The sequence below is a fragment of the Peromyscus eremicus genome, chromosome 13 (assembly GCF_949786415.1).
Source record: "Peromyscus eremicus chromosome 13, PerEre_H2_v1, whole genome shotgun sequence".
Taxonomy (NCBI): Eukaryota; Metazoa; Chordata; class Mammalia; order Rodentia; family Cricetidae; genus Peromyscus; species Peromyscus eremicus.
Window position 1 is genome coordinate 39,918,434 of NC_081429.1, and position 7,229 is coordinate 39,925,662.

At 45.3% G+C, this 7,229-nt stretch overlaps 1 long non-coding RNA gene across 1 annotated transcript; it reads right to left on the reverse strand.

Annotated features, from left to right (window-relative positions):
• Nucleotides 1-1,532: 1,532 nt before the first annotated feature.
• Nucleotides 1,533-2,262, reverse strand: LOC131923439 (uncharacterized). The gene is made up of 2 exons (XR_009382618.1): nucleotides 2,031-2,262; nucleotides 1,533-1,914 (listed from the first exon to the last, which is right to left on the reverse strand). It is a non-coding gene; the product is annotated as an uncharacterized LOC131923439 (long non-coding RNA).
• Nucleotides 2,263-7,229: the final 4,967 nt, after the last annotated feature.

The window sequence follows — 7,229 nt, forward strand, 5'->3', positions numbered from 1 at the left end:
AGGTCAGATTACCTGAAACTGGAGTCCTAGGCGGTTATGAGCCACCTGATGTGGGTGCCAGGAACAGAATTCTGGTCCTCTGGAAGAGCAGCAAGTTCTTTTGACTGCTGAGACAGCTCTCCAGCTCTATCTCTTGTGACTTTTGGTAGTATTTTCATTACTGTCAAGGGGATACAGCACCCCATAAAGCTCCTGTGTAGTTAGTACTTGATTAAAAGATACTGCTTCTCGGAAGCCTAGAAACCCACGAACCAGGCAAAAAGAAATAAGGCTACATAGCATTATGCATGAGGAATACAATGACTGCCTAACTGGTTAGTTAGTTCATCCCGACGTCAAATATGAATTTTGGCATTCTATTGGATGCTAGAGCTTTATTAAAAGGAATAAAATTAGAGGAAAAGTTCTTAAAGGACAATATTTATTCAGTGTCAAGATTTTTACGTAGAAAAAAAAAAGTGGTCACATTTCAATCAGCAGACCTTAGAGCCATCTATCTGGTAAACTATCTAGATCAACTCTTTACAAACGGTTTTCAGCGATGGACTCAGTTCTCAATTTGCTGCTGACCAACACTTTGAGGGAATAGAGTAAAACTGAATGACTGAAGTAGTACGAAAATAAAAAGAAGACCTGGAGAACCAACTTGATAAACACTACTTTCAATGGATGTGTAACTGCTGTCAAGTTTTTGTAGACATTGTAGATTTATCTTGTCAACATCTTGTCACTTCATGTGCCCCCTCCCTGCCCCCAACAATTGAATATAGGGTCTTGAAAATGCTAAGTAAGTGTCCTGCCGTTGAGATGTGTTCCTAGCCCTTTGGGTATTTTTTGTTTTGAGACAGTGTTGCATTGAGTTTCTCAAACTGATCTTGAACTCACTCAACATCCCAAGCAGGTCTTGAACTTGTCATCCTCCTGCCTCAGTCTCCCATGTATCTGGGATTACAGGCCTTCATCACCATGCTCAGATTCCCATGTTTCTCTTTCCCTGAACAACTCATACCTCATTCTCAGACCCAAGCCCACGTGTTGACCCTCTTTGAGCAGCGCTGGTGTGGATCTCTTTTTCTTTGAGTTCTACTGCTGTTTGGCCTGATTATCCAATCTGATTATGGAGTGGAATGAGACTGAGTTCACTGACCTCATCCACACCTTGGAGAGGTCTGTGTAATTACACCTCTGTGGGAAGGATCTGCCTGTGGTTTCCTGATGCAATCACTCTGTTTAAAAACACAGAGGCTTGTGTCCCTAGAGTTCAGCTGGCCTTGGTTTTACATGATTACTCTCGTGGATGAATGGCAAGGAAATCCCATGTAAAGAGTCCCCCCAGGTGGGGGAAAATCTCCCAGTATTTTACAAGGCTGTGGATGAGACAGTGTGTCACCATGTGAGGTGCTCATGACTCACACAATTTTCAGGATTTAGCTACCCCTGTTAACAGTGGGTAACTGTCATGGCTGGTGCAGACAACTTAATCTCATTCATTTTATTTTCTCACAGCCTCAAACAGCAATCTTTCAGGTTAGTTCGGATTTGGAATCCATTCAACATTTATTCAGACTCCATTTTGAAGCTATTTCTCACTGGTTCGTTCCAACACCCCAGTGAATGGATGCGGTCTGCAGCCCGGATTCGGGATGGGGATAAGGTTCCACTTCTGGGTCTTTTCTAGCAGTGGTGGGCAATGCTGGCTGCCAGGCTGCACTTGACATAGTCAGGATGGCAGGTGCTTCAAGTGATGGACAGCTGGCATCTCTCCAGCTGCTGCTTCTCCTGCTTCATCTTCCGGCTGACAGGTACCCCGAGAAGGCCTTAGTCTGTCACATATGCTGGGGTTTCCAGTTTGTCCTTTGAGCATGGGGGCTGCTGGGATTAATGCTCTCCTGTCTTTGGCTAAATCCCACTCCTCTGAAAAAGAGTAATATTTTTATTAATTATTTGGGAATTTCATATAAAGTATTTTGATCGTATTTTCCTCCCAACCCCTCCATATTCTCCCTCATCACTTCCATTCCCTTACTCACCCAGCTCTCAATTTTCTTCTCCCTCTCACCAAGTTCTGTTTGTGCTGCCCAACTGCTCTTGGGAGTGGGACCTGCCCTGGAGTGTGGCCATATTCCCAGGGGTCACATTCTTAAAGAAAGCACATCCTCCCTTTTCTGTAAGCTATCAGACACCAAGCTCTTCCGCTGCTGGTGGAAGTTCATTCCCATCTCTCCATCTCCATGCTTGGACTTTGTCTGGCTAGAGCTTGAGCAGGTCTTATGCATGCTGTCACAATTACTGTGAGATCATACTTGCGCAGCTGCTCTGTTGTGTTTGGAAAACACTGTTTCCCTGAAGTCATCTGCCACCTCTGGCTTTTGCAATCTTTCTATTCCCTCTTCAGCAAAGTTCTCAGGGCCTTGGAGGGAATGTGTGTAATATGTACATTTTACAGTCTCATATCTTCTGCATATTGACTGACCAGTTGAGGGCCTCGGTGTTTATTGGGCCTCGGTGTTTATTGCTCTTCATCCCAGAGGCCACTGGAGACTTTTTTTAAATTTTTTTTAAACAATTTATTTATTTTTATTTTATGTACATTGGTGGTGTCTGCACATGTGTCTGTGTAAGGCTCTCAGATCTTGGAGTTACAGACATTTGTGAGCTGCCATATGGGTGCTGGGAATTGAACCCGGGTCCTCTAGAAGAGCAGTCAGTGCCCTTAACCGCTGAGCCATCTCTCCAGCCACTGGAGACTTTAACACCAGGTCGTCTGACTTTACAGGTTGGGTCTTGTCCCTTGCCTCATTTCCTGTCTATTAATACTCCCTTTATCAAGGCTGGGAAGTAGATGAGCCCCTCTAGCAAGGCTGCAGCTTACAGGAAACCTAAGGAAGGGGTAGTGGACGCTGAATGAGATGTTGGGGGAGGATGAGAGAGGGTGAGGGGAGCTTCTCTACCTAGATCACCTGGCCCTGGACATGGGATTGTGTCCATGGAGTGGGAGAAGAACAGGGCTGAGATGAAACGGATTTACTTCTGTGTGTTGTTTATGGGTTATCCTTTGTGAACCAGAGAACAGGCATGGGCCAAGGGGACAGTGATGGCTTGACCTGGGGCTGGCTCCTTCCATGGTACAGTTGAGCTGAAAAGAACCTGGTTACTAGGTGACCTTCAAAGACCCCACAGTTACCTGCTTCATACATAGCCCTCCCCACTATTTGTGGTGAAAGATTTCATTCAGACACTCCCAGAGTTTGACAAACCACTGAAGTCTGCTTCCGGTCTCAGCTGGTCAGGATGTATTGACACCTCCAGGCACAGGGAGCTCAGATACATCACAAACACACCAGACACTGTAGTTACAGGCCCTGACGCTTTAGAACATGGTGACCACCCCTGGGAACCCTGGAGCACCACCCCAGTCTGCTCCATCTCCTCTTCACTGGGAAGGGAGGGGACAGTGTGGCCATAATTTCAATTCCAAGTCACTCCTCAGCATCTTTTACATTCCCTAAATATCCTGGCTGTGTCTACTCCTGCCGGGAAACTTGGAAGCATCCATGAAATCTGTATCTGATGAAACTAATGTGCAATGTCTGGAAGTAAGGATAGTGGTTACCCCTGGAGGAGCATGAGGTCAGGTGCCATTCTGGGGGCGGGGCATGAGGTCAGGTGCCATTCTGGGGGCGGGGCATGAGGTCAGGAGCCATTCTGGGGGTGGGGCCTGAGGTGCAGGAGCGGTTCTATTAATATCATCATGTTCACTTTGTGAAAGTCCACAGAGCTGACGATTTGACCACAACAACCTTAATGGAATTTTCTTGGTATTACCTGGTATCCAGTAAGCCATAATAGTTGATCAAGGGCCTGATGAGAAAAGCTGCTTCTCCCTCAGAGCCTCCAGGAGACACACAATCTTGTGGCATCCTTATTTTCGGACACCTGAGTACTAGAATTGCAAGATAACAAGTTTGCTTTGTTTTAAGCCACAAAGCTTAAGGTAATTTCTTAGAGCCACAAGAGGAAACTCATCCAAAGTTGTTTCAAAGGAAACGAATTCTCGTTGCGTGACTGATAGGTGCCGGGCAGGCTCTAACTAAGCTGGGATTCCAATGCAGATTTGCCTGCATTTAGAAAACAGGAGCCCATTAAGACCTATTTTTTTTTTTCCCATCCAAAATGTTCCTCTCTGCTAAGCTCGGTGCTACATTGAATTTCTGTAAGGAGAATTCTGGAAGTCATTAATTCGGGTTAGGGCCTTGTGTTGGTTGTTGTAGTGTGAAGGGGCCCCCAAATAACTTGACCACACAGCGGCCATGACAGGCTTACTGGCAGGCAACACCCAGATCCAGGAAAAGCCTTAAGCTGATACCACCCAGGGATCTACCCAGGGGTGAGGAAGTACCTGATATCCCAAACATTCCAACCATTAGATAAGGTGGCCAGATGTCCTTGAGTCTAGCACACACCTATTTTTTTTCTTTTACAGATACCCCTAGACAATTGTCAGCCAATCAGGGTCCTGGACCCTGGAAATCCCCTCGTCCTAACCTCTGCTATGATAAAAACTCTGCCCCACCTGAATTCAGGGCTCTCTGCTCTCACTGCTTCATTGGACAGACAGAGGGACTGAGCCCCGGAGCTTGAATAAAGGCTCTGTGCTTTTACATCCGGGATTCGGTCTCCGTGGTGGTCTTTTAGGGTTCTCCGTGATCTGGGCATAACAGTAGTTTCCCATTGACTTTAATCACAGGACATGGTAGCGAGAGATGTTCTAAAGGATCGCTCTCCTGTACTCCAGACAGAATTTTCCTTGTGTCTATCGTAGGGAAGCAATCCAATTTCCCCTTGGTAATCTGATCAGTCACCCCTCCTAACATCGTTTTTTTCCTTTCTTAGTCTGTTGGTTTAAGCAAACCAGAAGCCCATTTGGCCAGGTGGAAGCCTGAGTTTCTGGTTCAATGGAGTGTCTGTTGTGTCTCCCGGCAGGAGCAAACCCCTAACCCCCATCAGAAACCAAAGCCTCTAGAAGAGCCAACCAGTTAGCTCCCTCTGCCTTGTGGTTGTGTCTCAAGATGTGAGCTCTCAGCTGCTGCTCCAGTGCCTGCCTGCTGCCTGCTAGGATGGGCTCGGATTCTGACCCTCTGAAACTGTAAGCACCAAACAAACTCATTTTTCTGTAAGTTGCCTTGGTCATGGTGTCTCCTCAAACAATAGAAAAGTAACTAAGCTAGGGCCAATGCCACACTGTCCCTGAACCCTTATTTGGCTTCTAATGATCTGCTAGTTCCTGGTCATAGCCCCAGTAACTTGACAGTCCCCTGCTCTGTTCCAGTGAGAGGAAGAAGGGAATTATTGTCTTCAGTGTTGCTACATTCATTTCTAACAAGAAATCGCCTCTCAAATGACAGTGTATCCCTTTACTTTTGAAGACAAAGCATGTGAACTGCTAAAATGTCAAGCTCTGCGCCATGAGAAGAAATTCTAAGGTGAATTCTTGGGCTAAATAAGATAGGGCTTGGGAAGCCACTTAGGGGGAGAGTGTTTGCCTGGCTATGTACTAGGCCCTGAGTTTAATCCCCACCACTACAAAAATAAATAGATGAATTAATACAAAGTCATTTGCTCTTTGTGTTGGTAGTTTTTATTAACTTGACCAATTACCTATGTCAGATTGGTGGGCATATCTGTGGGGGCATTTTTCCTGATTAATGATTGATATAGGAGAGTCCAGCCCACTGTGGGTGGTACTACCCCAGGGCAAGTGGGCCTAGGTTATATAAGAAAACAAAGTGAGCAATTGAGAGAGCAAGCCAACAAACACTGTTTCCCTATCAATTACTGCATCTAAGTTCCAGCTTTGACTTCCTGCATCTCCCATGGTAGACTGTGACAGTTTTAAATCAGGGTTAGTTTGAGAATAAATCATTCAGTGTGAGTAGAACTTGCTTTGCAGGGCTAGAGGTATAGCTCGGTTTGTATCTTAGCATTCACAAAGCCCTGGGAATAAACCAGGAATGTCAACACACTCCTGTAATATTACCACTTCAGGTGTGGACTGGATGGAGGAGGATCAGGAGTTCAAGGTCATCATTGACTATGTTCAGAGTCCAAGGCCAGTGTGGGATACATGAGGCATTGTCCAAAAAAGAAGAATAAGAAGAATAAGACTAAGAAGAAGAAGAGGAAGGAAGAGGAGGAGGAAGAGGGAAAAAAAGAAGGTAGCTTAGAAGCAAAGAAGGCATAAAATATTGAAATATTCAGATATAACAGGCATGTCCTAACTGTTATGTATATGTAGTATGAGAATGACATGCAGAATGTTCCCATATTCATTTTATTACACTGCTCTAAGAGTGTACTGTGGGATACTCCTTTAAACTGTGGGAATATATGTCACTGTGATTGGGTCAATAAAGAAGGTGACTGGCCAATAGCTGGACAGGTAGAGGTTAGGCGGGACTTGCAGACAAAAAAAGAGAGCACAAAGAGGAAGAAGAGTCTCAGAATCACGAGACAATGTGGAGAGAAGGAGATGAACTTGCCATACTGAGAAAAGGTACCAAGCCACGTGGCAGAGCATAGATAAGAAATATGGGTTAATTTAAAATGTAAGAATTAGCTAGTAACAAGCCTGAGCTTTCAGCCGAGCCTTTATAATTAATAATACGTCTCTCTGTGGTTATTTGGGAACTACAGTGTATGTCGGTCATTACTGAGTCGATGTTGGGTCAGGACTCGTATCACCCAATTCTTAATCAGTCGCTGGTGTGGGCAAAACCTTACCTGTAAACTTGTCCACAGTCCACACACAGTAGTGATGAGGTCAGCCCCCTGGTTCCTGCTTATTGTGATTTGAGTTGGGCTTTCTAGACCTGGACACTTTGTACTGGAATATACAGGGTTCAAAAACCTCTTAGGTGTTTGTTTGTTTGTTTTTTTGGTCAACCCTTCTAACAAAGAAAATTGCCCCCAGATTGTCTTACTCTGGTGGCAAAAAGGCAGCTATCAACCCATAGATAGAACCTCTATTTTAATTCCCTATGCCCCACCCCCACCCCATAAATAAATGAGAGAGAGAGAGAGAGAGAGAGAGAGAGAGAGAGAGAGAGGGGTAGGTGACTGAGACCGAAAGTGAGGAGCCAGGCTAAGCTTTCCTTTGTAGGTCAGGGTGGGGTGAGGATGGAGAATAAGGTGAAAGAGAGATGAAAAGTCCCTTGGTGGTGGGAAGTCAT